The sequence below is a fragment of the Hemitrygon akajei genome, chromosome 5 (assembly GCF_048418815.1).
Source record: "Hemitrygon akajei chromosome 5, sHemAka1.3, whole genome shotgun sequence".
In the NCBI taxonomy this organism is placed as follows: domain Eukaryota; kingdom Metazoa; phylum Chordata; class Chondrichthyes; order Myliobatiformes; family Dasyatidae; genus Hemitrygon; species Hemitrygon akajei.
In genome coordinates this window covers 147,809,442-147,822,682 of record NC_133128.1, presented here as the reverse complement: position 1 = coordinate 147,822,682, position 13,241 = coordinate 147,809,442, and the positions used below count along the sequence as shown (strand labels likewise).

The 13,241-nt window shown below is 40.4% G+C and overlaps 1 protein-coding gene across 6 annotated transcripts in view; it reads right to left on the bottom strand.

Moving 5' to 3' along the window:
* LOC140728289 (melanophilin-like) overlaps positions 1-13,241 on the bottom strand; it is a 265,392-nt gene that overhangs the window by 119,433 nt on the left and 132,718 nt on the right. For 4 of the 6 annotated variants that reach the window (XM_073046790.1, XM_073046794.1, XM_073046793.1 and 1 more), the window contains exon 1: positions 12,153-12,782. The exons of 1 other annotated variant lie outside the window; for it this stretch is intronic. The gene's annotated coding sequence lies outside the window, so the exon portion shown is untranslated. Of the gene's footprint in view, positions 1-8,464; positions 8,522-12,152; positions 12,783-13,241 lie in introns of those variants that run through there. One more of the 6 variants, XM_073046791.1, reaches the window with a different exon arrangement.

Sequence of the window (13,241 nt, the reverse complement as noted above, 5' to 3'; positions counted from 1 at the left end):
ATACAATTGCAGAGGGAAGCTCGGAGGTCTTTGACAGCATTTTACCAGTGCAGAAAAGCTCCGTCCAGGTCACATTAGAGCAACAACGCTGCAAGAACTAAGGGTACTTATTTCTGAAAGTTTCAATTTTATTCAGTCATGCAAATATGGCTAGGCTCTGCGGATGATTCATTGGCTGTCAATACCTCTTCATGAATAAAAAACAATGTGTTGTTTGAATACGTGTTGTGACTTCATCACTTTGGCCAATGTACCTAAACATCTGTCTATCATCATCCGTGCACGTTCTAGTGAAGTCATTCCACAGGACTCTGTGCTTTTGAAGAACCCTTGAAAAAATCCTCAGTGGTAGCCTGGCCCAGAAGGTTAGGACATACGGGTTCAAAGTGCATTGGCCAAAACTGCATCCAAAATTGGTTTGTTGACTGTATGAGGAGGGATGTTTTCTAACTGGGTCTGTAACCAGTGTTGTACCACAAAAACCTCTATTCTCTGTCATATATAGAAATGACTTGAAGAGTCCTCTTGTATGATAAGGTGGGCTATGGGCTTCACATTGTACTTCATTATGTTCTTGCACTTTATTGGTTCCCTGCACTGCACTTTTTCAGTAGATTTTACACTTTAATCTGCATTATTGCTCTATCTTGTTCGACCACAATACACTGTGTAATGATTTAATCTGCATAAACAGTAAGCAAGACTAGCTTTACACTTGTGTCAATAATAAACCAATACCACTGAGAACGTAGGTGGACTGATAAGTAAGTTTGTTGAAAACACAAAGCATGATGGAATAGTAGATAGCAAAGAAGGTTGTAAAAAGATAGAGGGACATAGATAAGTTGCAGATGGAATTTAATTCAAACAAGTGTGAGATAATGCACCTCAGAATGTCAAATACTAACAAGGCACATACATTTAAACTGAAGGAATATCAGGAGTATTGATATACTGAGGAACCTTGGAGCCAATAGCTCCCTAAAAATAACACTGGTGGATAGGGTAGTGAAGAGGTAGGAGATTGGATTAGTTGGGTTTATTTTCAATAGAACAAATGAGTCTGATATGTGAACTTTTTAAAGTTATAGGTTAGATATTCAGAGACATTTTCCTAGGGTGAAGGATTCTAAAACTCGAGGGCACTGGTTTAAAGTGAAAGGAGAGATACTCAAAGGTAATCTGAAGAGTTGAGGAATGGTGAAGGGGTGGGGGGGGGGGGATTACCAGAAGTTCGAGAAATCAATGTTCATGCCATCAGGCCACACTCAGGTTGGAGGAGCAACGCCTTATATTCTGTTTGGTTAGTCTCCAACCCGATGGCATGAACATCGATTTCTTGAACTTCCGGTAATGCCCAGCACGCCCCCCTCATCATTACCCATCACCTTTTCTCTCTCTCACCTTATCTCCTTGTCAGCCCATCACCTCCCTCTGGTGCTCCTCCCCCTTCCCTTTTTTCCATGGCCTTCTGTCCTGTCCTATCAGATTCTCCCTTCTCCAGCCTTGTTTCTTTTCCACCAATCAATTTTCCAGATCTTAACTTCAGCCCTCCCAGTTTCATCTATCACCTGTGTTTCTCCCTCCCCTCCTCTCACCTTCTAAATCTGACTCCTCATCTTCTTTTCTCCAGGCATGCTGAAGGGTCTCGGCCCAAAACGTTGACTGTACTCTTTTCCACAGATGTTTTATAATTTTTACCAGTTCAAAGATTCAAAATTAGTGTCTACTGTCACCATTCTGGCCAGAAATATTAGTTCAGAGATGTGATAAAGAAACAGCAGGGTTTCTGCTAAGTGTTAATTAACTTTAAGCATGAACATGAATTGCAATTTTCCACATTCCATTGGGACAAAGCCATCTTTCTATTCCCATGAGGTTAGGAGCTTGCTTTTCATGTAGCTTGTTTTTCAAAATACGTTTTCGAAAAAATATATAAAATTTTCCACTGGCTCTAGAAGTTTTGGATCAACCAGGACCTATGAAATTGGTTTTGACAGTTACTGCAGGCAATGATTGGGCATTATGTCTCTTCTTTGAGGGCTAAAAACAATCTTTGTTTCAGAAACAGCTTCTTCCCCTTGCCACTGGATTTCAAATAGTCTATAAACACTACCTCATGATTCATTTTTTCTGTTGCACTATTTATTTAGTTTGTAATTTGCCATAATTTTATATCTTTGCAGTGTACTGCTGCTGCAGACACCCAAATTTCATGTGCGAAAGTAAATCTGATTCTGATTCAGAGTATAATGTTAAAAGGTTTAAAACAGAGTGCCATAGCTTTGAACAATCCGCTACAGCAAAAACCGGAAACTGAAAAGGGAGGCAGCAATTTGGAGACAAAAATCATAAATGCTGTATCTTCAATGTTTGTTTATATATCAACTGAGTTACACTCAAGACCAGACATTCTCATAAAAAAATGAAGTGGAAAGGTTGAGAGAGGTGGACAAGTACAGCTGTATCTTACTGCACAAGTAGAGGATAAACTCCCATTTAGAAATATCGGCAAGGAACGATGTTTATACCGTAGATTTCGCACTACAGAGCGCACCTGATTAAAAGCCGCTGGCTCTAATTTTAGAAAGAAAATCAATTTTGTACTTGTACAGGCCGCACCGGATTTTCGGCCGCACCGGATTTTCGGCCGCAGGTGTCCCACGTTGTAATATGAGATATTTACACAGAAAGATATTACACGTGAGGATTTTTTAACTTTTAATTAAATCCATATGGTAACATAAACAAATACATATTGCAAATGCTTTTTTTCGAACCGTGCCTGTAACGCGGCTACTTTTAAATATACGTTGCGTATACTTTTTTACTGAACAACATTCCAATATCTCCTAACGACTGGTAAAAAATATATATACTGCAGCCTACCAGGAAAAGTTATTGATCGCCTTTAACTTAAAAGCAGCGTTCGTTCAGATCTAATGTCGCTCGCGTAATGCGCTCCCCCCCACCTTCCCGTTTATCGCAAACCGGTATTTTTCCCACAAGACGCGGCGAAACCGGGTGTGACGTCATAGCATCCCGCGATGTAGTACAGAAAACAAATATAGTTAAAACACTTCTAACTTTAACTAGAAAATGAATTACTAAGCAAAAATATTATAAACTAAATAACTGCCATAAAGGCAGCACAATGCTTTTCTTCGTGTGTTTTCCATGTTGATGAGGGTGAGTACAAATGACTGATTTACAATAATTTAATTGTGAAAGTGCGCTTGATTTATCGTACAATTTCATTGGACCTCTGTGAACTACTCATCAATTTTATTGGTCTACTGTTACGAGGCAAAATGTTTTTGGCGGCATGAAAAAAAATCATGCATTAGCCGCACCGTAGTAAAGGCCGCAGTGTTCAAAGCTGTTCAAAATGTGGGAAAAAAGTAGCGGCTTATAATCCGACATCTACGGTATATAGAATCTTGAGGACAATGGAGGTGGTGTACATGACAGTTTTTTGAACTGTTAGTATGAACAGAGCTTTAAAGAGGCAATGACATTTCAACCCCATAGTTGAATCAAAAACCCCTGAGGCACTCCATTGGTCATGGTCATTCATGGAAGTTGCGTCCCAGCTACCTACATGATTTGCAAGCCAGTACACAAGCCAGGGCAATACAACATGGAGAGCAAGCTGCTGCCAATGCAACAGGCTCCCCTTCTCCAAAGGAACAGCAGATATTGACACAACTTGGAACCAGTGGCATCGCAGGAGTTGCCAGTCAGCATTGAACTCAATATAGGACTGCCTTAGAGACTCCAGCAATGGTTTTTTTTTTTCAGAGCTTACTCTCAAAGTCTTCCCCATGAGCTGGTGTAGCCACAAGGCACTGGAAGTCTGAGATCAGAGCTTTCCTTCTCCTAGATTAGCTGCCAACCATGGTTGACGAGCCCTATCTGCCCGGAGTGACTGGTTTTAAGGCATCAGTAACTTGCCTTTGTCCCTTCTCCTCTCAGTGGAAACTGTACTGCCGGGCTTAATAGCTAAGCCACATGTGAAAGCCAGGAGCTGGACTTGGTCGTCAGAGGCTATTTCAGACCACGCCATTGGGAACATTTAATAAGTAGTGGGAGCTTATCCCCACTACAACTTCCCTCACCCTTAAGGAACTAATAAAAAAAACACTTTGCCTGATAATCTTTGTATTTGGTTAGGAGTGATTCATATTTGAGTTTAACAGTAACTAGACAAAACGCATTCCTGAATATAGGCTCCATTCCACATACCATTTGAATGGCTCACTCTACCGACATGTCGAACTTCCCTGGGAGTAATCAGAAAATACAACGTGCTTAGTGTTTGTTTGCAAAGTGTTCATTGGATGAAAATGGATATAATTCACTGGATAAACACAAGCCCACCCTTTAGGAGTACACAAAACAAATTCTTGATAATAGATTAGGTACATTTATGCAGAGGCGTGAGTCACTAAAGTTTGACATCCAGAGCGGTGCTGGATATGTGAACCTGTAACATATCAAGTTTTTTGCTTTCTTATTCCCTCTCTTTCTCTGTCCATATGCACTTTCACCAATAGTCTCTTTTATGAGATACACTGCATTGAAAAGCTCCTCACTGACCTAAAGAAAGGTAGTAAAACCGTGATCCAACTATTTCCGTGTCACCTGCAATGATTTGTCCTGCCGCTCATACAGTATTCTTCTTTCAGCCATATTTTGTTCTGAAATCTTCCAATTTGCCATTTTATTTTATGCTAAATTGCCAAGTGCTCACTGTCCCAACAATTTTAGAAACTTGAACAGTTTCCTGAAGTGAAATAAGAAAATCAGAATCAGGTTTAATTTCACCCTTTAACTTAGTGGCAGCAGTGCAAAGCAATATATGATAAACTTAATAAAAATAATTGAATTACATTGTGTGTGTGTATATATGTAAAACAGAAAAATTTAAAATAGTGCAAAAACAGAAATAAAGTAGGTGTCCATTTAGAAATCGGAAGGCAGAGGAGAAGAAACTGTTCCTGAATCACTGAGTGTGTGCCTTTAGGCTTCTGTACCTCCTTTCTGACAGTAACAATGAGAAGAAAGCATGTCCTAGGTAATGAGGGTCCTTAATAATGGACACTGCCTTCTGAAGCACCACTCCTCAAAGATGTCTAGGATACTACAAAGGCTAGTACCCATGATGGAGCTGACTGATTTTACAACTTTCAGTAGCTTCTTTCAATCCTGTGCAATAGACCCTCCCCACCCCCTTACTAGACAGTGATGCAGCCTGTGAGAATGCTTTCTACAATACATCTGCAGAAGTTTTCGCGTGTTTCAGGAGACAAACCAAATCCCCTCAAACTTCTAATGAAACAGGGGCAAATAACACAGCAGTTTGTCACAACCGTCCGCTAGAGTAATATGGCCTCCTTAGCTATCTGCAACAAAGAATGCCACAGATTTGCCACCCTCTGGCTAAAGAAATTCCTCTTCGTCTCTATTCTGAGGCTGTGCCCTCTGGTCCTAGACTGTCCCATTACAGGAAACATACTCTCCACGCCCACTCTGTCTAGGCCTTTCAACATTCGATAGCTTTCAATGAGATCATCCCTCATTCTCTGAGCTCTAGTGAGTACAGACCCAGAACCATCAAATGCTTCTCATACAATAACCTTTTCATTCCTCGGATCATTTTTGTAAACCTCCTCCCAACACATCCCTTCTTAGATAAGGAACACAAACACTCATGGTACTCCAAATACTCCAAAAGATAACAACACTAATTTCCCATTTCTTTAGTTTCCATTGTTTAATCCACAGTAAAACTAAAGGGGCACTTTTATTAAAAATCTCTCCTATTTCTTTTGGTTCCACACAAATGGTAATTATAGTCACTACTGCCATAACATTTCAATAGGTTTCAATAGGTATAACGTCAGAGAAATGTATACAATATACATCCTGAAATTCCTTTTTTTCACAAACATCCACGAAAATAGAGGAGTAATCAAAAGAATGAATGACAGTTAAAAATTAGAATCCCAAAGCCCCCCCAACTCCCCCCTCCCACGCATAAGCAGCAGCAGCAAAGCAACAACCCCCCCACCAGCAAAAAGCAACAGCACCCCCCCCACCAAGTACTCAAGCGTGCAGCAAATCATCAATAAAGACACAGAACTGCAGTACCCCAAAGACTACTCATTCACCTGGTAATTCAACATACCACAGGCTCTCTCTCTCCCTAATAACAGATAAGTATGCAAATATATAGAAATGTTAGCATGAAACTGTTTGTATTCCCTCTAATCTGTGAGCCAGAAGTCCAGCGAAACAGTCAGGCCTGGAAAGTAGCGTGTACTTGAAAAGTCCAGGGTTGTCAGAGTTGTAATTCCTAGACAGCCACTTCAGCCGGAAATTCTACAATTGGCATATGTTAGCAAGATTGAGCACACACACAGAGGGTGGAGATGGACTTAATTCATCTGATTTCTCATGGTGACTGGAAATCCACTTGAATATTGTTCAGGAATTCCCATGTGGATCACAGGAAATTGTTGTGATACTGGAGAAGTACAATGCACAGCTAAGCAGAATTACCTCTCACTCCGACAATAGAAGTCACTGGCTTTGTAATATGCCATGAGTGATTAGGGAACAGCGAGAGCTCCAGTTGTATAGGCATATTTGGAACATATCTCCTCAATACTTTAAACAATACCATTGAGAATTGGGTACCTATGTACTCAAGGATTAACGACCAGTTGCAACTCACTTGGAAATTGTGAAGGAATGACTCTAAATTCCTTTGCTAATAATCCAGGGTTGGTCACAGATCATAAAGAAAATAAAGTAAATAATAAATAAAGGAACAAAGATTACAGGTCTGCCACAGCCTCTTGCCACAGGGAATTACATCACATGCTAAGTTGTTTCAACTGGGAGAGAACAGCATTTCTTGAGAAGTTCATAAGAGGCAAACACAACTCTGTAACATGAACCAAAACCATCGCTGGCAGCACACAAATTAAATCAAATGAACTTTTACTCTGTATTCTGCACACTTGTGAGTTTTATTGTCCTCAGTAAATGTTGTTGGAATTCATTATTAAAACTGATGTGATATATTTCACCTGAGCCAGATCCATAATTCTAAGGCTTTGAATACTGCCCATTTAGCTTAAGGTTATAGGAAAATGTTGATATAATTAATCCAACATCTCTCTGAGGTTTAAAAATCAAAAACATGAAGAAAGGAAAACTTTGCATTTGTGCTATACATTATCTGGCCTCAGAATTCCCCAATGTCTTTCTCAGCCAATAATGTGTATTGAAACAGTAATCATTACAGTATGGATGTGTAATAAAATTATGCATATAAAACAACCAAAATATCAATGGCTAAATGTTCAATAACTTTTAATGGCATTGATAAATGTTAAATATTGCCTTGAGCACTGGTATAAATCTCCTCTCAACTTTGGAAAGTCTGTGAAATTAATACATTCACTTCAGATGATAGATGTGCTTCATTTAATATTTCATGCAAGACAACCTCGTGGCATTGCTAAGTATGGTTAATTAAAATTTTATGCTCTTATTTCTGGGGTGGGCTAACATCTGGATATTTAGACCACATAATATGATTGTATATACTTAAAGCAAAGGTTGATATGTTCCTGATTATTTAGGCGGTCAAATGTAGCGGGGAGAAGGCAGGGGAATGTGGTTGAGAGGGAAAATAAATCACCCACGATTGAAGGCTGGAGCAGAATCAATGGTCTGAATGGCATAAATCTGCTCTTATGACTTATAGGCTTATCACTAACATGAGACTGACATCTACAGCATGTAGTCCTGATATGCTTAATATGTTTAAACTAACCTAAACAGGTACTTGTGCATCTATTGTAAGTTCTTCCTTTAAAAAGTTAATTGGAATGAGTGACCTTTATTATTGAAGCTTAATGAAAATTCTGGCAAATTTAAAACTCTTTTAGATATGCTTATATCTTTCAATTGCTTCATCTTTTCGTTCGCTCCGAATAGACACCATAAACAGTACAACTCTAGCTCCACCTGTGTAAATGCTCCTCTGAATTTGCTCTCTGGTACGTATAGTCAAAGAGATACAGTTGAGCAACAGGCACTTCAGTCTACTGAGTCCACGCCCCACCATCTCCCATTCACACATTCTCATCAGTTTTCCCGAACATTACCAGCCACTCACACATTCGGGCCAAGTTACAGAAGCCATTTGATCTACTAACCTGGGATGCAGGAAGAAACTGAAACACTGGAGGAAGCCCACACAGTCACAGGGAGAATGTGCAAACTCCACACTGCTAGCGGCCAAGGCCAGGATTGAACCCCAGTTGCCCATGCTATGAGGCTCCAAGTCAGCCAGTAGCATCTTTGGCCTTGTTGGCATCTACCCATTGTATAATTGTTGGCAGTCACATACTTATGTCCCTGCTCCCCACAGTCTGCAGTCGCCTACCTTGATTTTATATCATCAATACAGTCCGCTGGGTGAACTCAGTGGGCCGAGCGGCATCTGGGGGGAGAACAGGAGGTGCTGAAACCTTGCATCTGGACTCTTTACGTATTCCTATATCCTGTTTCTACATTTCTTCCTAAAATAAACGCATCGTTACATTTCCCTCCGGCTGAATATTCTGAGTACAGTGCTTATTTATTCCCCATTAAAATGTTGTTGGTTCTGCGTTTTCTTACTTAATATACTGAAATTAAGCTGACAGCCAGCAATTGATGCATAATGGAAAGTGATTGGATTGGACAATTGCCACTTGGAGCACAAGATATAAGAACTATTGACATTATCAAATTAAATTTCAGTCCCAGTAAAATAAATAAATATTTATATCTAATTTCTGAAAATGAGAACACAAAATAAATTTCTGAATGCATTGATTGTGCTTTGGACAGAAGAGCTAAATTTTAGTCATTTTCCACACCACTTGTGTTGTTCCAATGCATATTATGGAAGATCAACAGGTTAGGTCATGTGGAAAAACACACATATAGTAATCTTATATTATAATTCCACCTCTAAATGTTCCTCTTTTTTCTACTGGGGTTCCACAGTACAAACACTTCCCAAATACTTCAGCAGCTTTGGGATGTTCTGAACTGTACCAGAAAAAAAGCACAACTTTCTTTGTGCTTTGTTTAAACAATTGTCTGTCTGCTAAATGCTAAGTGAAATTTAAATTCTTTCTTATTAGGAAGTTGAGTTTAATATTAGACAGTGCATACATTGAGCTTACAATAGTAAAATCCAATCTCTAAAAACTCTTGAAATACAGGGTTTACATATACCTGTTTTATTTTGTATTACACTGTATATTTTTGAATATTTAAGTTCTTGGTAATTTATTTTAAAATTTAAGTTTGCTTGTTGAACTCCATGCCACGTATGTAAGTTAAATAGATAAATATTCAAAGCTTATTTGGAGGTGTTCGGTTGTTACAGAGATTGTCTTTGATGTAATATCTATAAACTGTAACAGACCTACAATAGCCTTAAATACTCTAAAACTAGAACATCTTTCATAACTGTTGTTGCACTCCTTCAAGCAGTGGAAAAAGATTTTAACTCCTTGCTAATAGTCATAGGGGCATTCAACATGGAAACAGGCCCTTTAGCCTATTTAGTCTATGCTGGTCAAGATGCCCTATCCAAGCTAGTCCCATAACCTTCTAAAACTTTCCAACTCATGTACTTGCCTAATCTCTCCCTCTAATTCAGTCGCTCAAGTCCTGGCAACAACCCTTGTAAACCTTTACTGCTCTATTTCCTATATCAGGGCAACCAAAACTGAACTCAATACTCTAAGTGCAACCTTAGTAGCATCCTGTACCATCAAATGCACCACAACCTCCTAACTTTTATACTCAGTGCTCTGACTTGTGATAGTCAGTGTGCCAAAAGCCTTCTTCAGCACCCTGTTTACCCATGACTCCACTTTCAGTCAACTATGTACTTCCCTGTTCTGCAACACTCCCAGGGCCCTGCCATTTTCTGTGCAAGTCCTACTTGGATTTGACTTTCCAACATGTAACGCCTATGTAATCCACTTTCGAATAGTAATTTTGAATTTTTAATGTAATCCACTTTGACTTGCTGGTAGATTGTATGGTAAGAATTCCCATTGGGATTATACTACAATATTCTAAACAAAGTAGTTGCAAAGTCCACATTACATTTTTCTCCCACATATTTATTCATTATTCTCTATAATTTGGCCACTGTAAATTGTCCCTAGTCTGTCAGTGAGTGAGTAATGGAATCCAGTTGGATGGGGGATGGGAAATGTGGGCAGGAAATTGGTTAAAGTAAGAATAGTTTAACCATGGGCATGGGGCAATAGTGGCCTGTTTCCAAGACGTATCTCTCCGAAAGGCATTAAAGACCCAAATTCACGAGGAGCACTTTAAAAACCGTCATTATCACTCATTTTAACATTAGGTAAATATTGAAATTTGTAATGTACCAATTGCAACTGGATCCTCGACTTCCTAACCAGAAGACCACGATCTGTGCAGATTGGAAATAACATCTCCACCTCACTGGCAATCAGCAATGGTGCACCACAGGGGTGTGTGCTTAGCCCACTGCTCTACTCTCTCTAGACCCATGACTGTGTGGCTATGCATAGTTCAAATGCCATCCATAAATTCGTTTATGATACAACTATCGTTGGCAGAATTTCAGATAGTGACAAAAGGGCGTAAAGGAGCGAGATAAACCAGTTAGTTGAGTGGCATAGTAGCAACAACCTTGCACTCAATGTCAAGATCAAAGTGCAATTTGTGGACTTCAGAAAATTAAGAGGAAGGAATACAAACCAATTCTCATAGGGGGATCAGAAATTGTAATAAGCAATTTCAAGTTCCAGGGTATTGCTATCTCTGAGGACCTAACCTGGACGCAAAGTATTGATGCAGCTATAAAGGCGGCAAGATTGTGGCTATATTTCATTAGGAGTTTGAGGGGATTTGGTTTGTCAACCAAAACATTTGAAAACTTTTACAAATGTACCCTGAAAAGAGAGTATTCTGACTGGCTGCATCACTGGTATGGGGAGATGGGGGCGGGTGGTGAATACTACACAAGATCGAAATTTGTAGAATTAGCCAGATTCATCATGGGTACTTGCCTCGGTAGTATCCCTGATATCTTCAAGGAGCAGAGCCTCAGGAAGGCGGCTTCCATCATTAAGGATCCCCACCACCCAGGACATGCCCTCTTCACATTGTTACCATCGGGAAGGAGGTATACAAGCCTGAAGGCACACACTCAGCGATTCAGTGACAGCTTTCCCCCCTCTGCCGTCAGATTTCTAAATGGACATTGAACCCCTGAACTACCTTACAACATTTTTATTTCTGTTTTTGCACTCCTTGTTTTAACTTAACTACTTAATACACATATAGAGATACTTAATGTAACTCAGTTTTTTCTCTATATTTACTTGTCATAGATCTCATTGTAGTGCTGCCATAAAGTTAAACGAATTTCAGACAATACGCCAGTGATATGAAATCTGATTCTGATATCACATCAGGGAAACCATCCTCCCCTCTGGTGTTCTACTCCGTACCTCAGTAAAGCAGCCAGCGTTTACGGAAGATCCCACCCACCCCAGACATTCTCATTTACCCCCCTCCCATGGGACAGAAGATACACAACTTTTAAAACGCTTACCACCAGCTTAAGGACGGCTTATCCTCCTGTTATAAGACTACTGCTATAAAATGGATTCTTCCTTCCTCATGACATTGCACCTAGTTGTATTCTTGAACAGCACGTACTCCTCAACTGTTACACTTTATTCTGCACTATTGAAATTTTACTTTATGCTTCCTCAAAGTACTGTAAAATGAAGAGAATGCGGCAAGACAAGTTCATCCACTGTTCGTCGATACGTGTAACAAATAAACCAGTTTGCCAATTGGTTAGGAATACTCGGGAAGCCGTGCAGTAACATTACTGTAAGCTAAAGATTCTACAGTGCATTAAGATTTTGTTTGAATTAATTCCTCGCTTATCACCGCGCACTTCAGGTTCATTTTAAAGCCAAGCGCCGGTGGGGCTAGTATTTAGTGACTCCAACATCCTGTATCATTCAGACGAAGTTTAACAGTGCAGTGCCATACATTACCAATATCAGAGGCTGAACTCAACAGATTGCAATCAGGTGCGAAATCGGAGTTTCCTTTCACAATGGGATGAAGTGTACTTCAGCGCAGGAGGTCTCCGTCTATTGTCCCAGTGCGGTCTAACGCTCCGGCGGTGTTACCAACTCCCCGAGCACTTTACCCGTACAGAACGGTCACATGTCACGGATGAATTGAGATCTTTGTCTTTCTCGATCAGCTGGTTCACCGCCTCTGCAGACGCCGGGAAAAATAATTATCACATGGGACTGAAGGAACGATCACATGAGGTTGAAAGAGCTGATTGTGGGCACAGAGTAAATGAGTGAGCAATTGATCTTTGCAGGTTCGGGAACAGCTGCTTCCTCAGGACACACCGAATAAATTCAGAGCGACACAGAGTACAGAGACTAACTTATAACGAACACGCAGGATAACAAGCGTTATTCTGTAATGTTTTTCACTTGTCAGACTTTCTGATATCCCACAGTAAATGATCAAAAACTATCCACGAACAGTTTGGAAAAAGGGAATCCATTGCTTTCCGCCTCTCCGTCATTAGCTGCCCCTCGAGCCGCCAACACTCTCTTCATTCATGGGAGCACGCACAAAATGCTGGAGGAACTCAGCAGGTCAAGCAGCATCAATGGAGAGGAGTAAACTGACGACATTTTGAGCGGAGATCCCTTCATCCTGAGAGTCGTGATGATGGGTCTCGGCCTGAAGCGTCAACTGTTTATTCTCCTCCATAGATGGTGCCTGACCTGTCGAGTTCCTCCAGCATTTCCTGTGTGTTACTCTGGATTTCCAGCGGCTACAGAATCTGTTGTGCTCATTCGTGGGCTTTTGATGTCCTGGGACGACTCACTTCTATTAGCAGCCCATTATTAACAATAAGCTGAACCACTGTATCCCCTTGGCATAAAAGTGCCCAGTAGGGTAGGGAGTTCAGTCACCTGATTTTAATGCCATGCGGTTTGGAGACGAGCCCACAAGTGATGTTACTCCCTTTCTTATTCTCCATCAGTCGGGAACTGAGCCAGACCGCCTACAACCACGGAAGCTGTCTTGATGTCGCCTACAGGTCTGGTTGC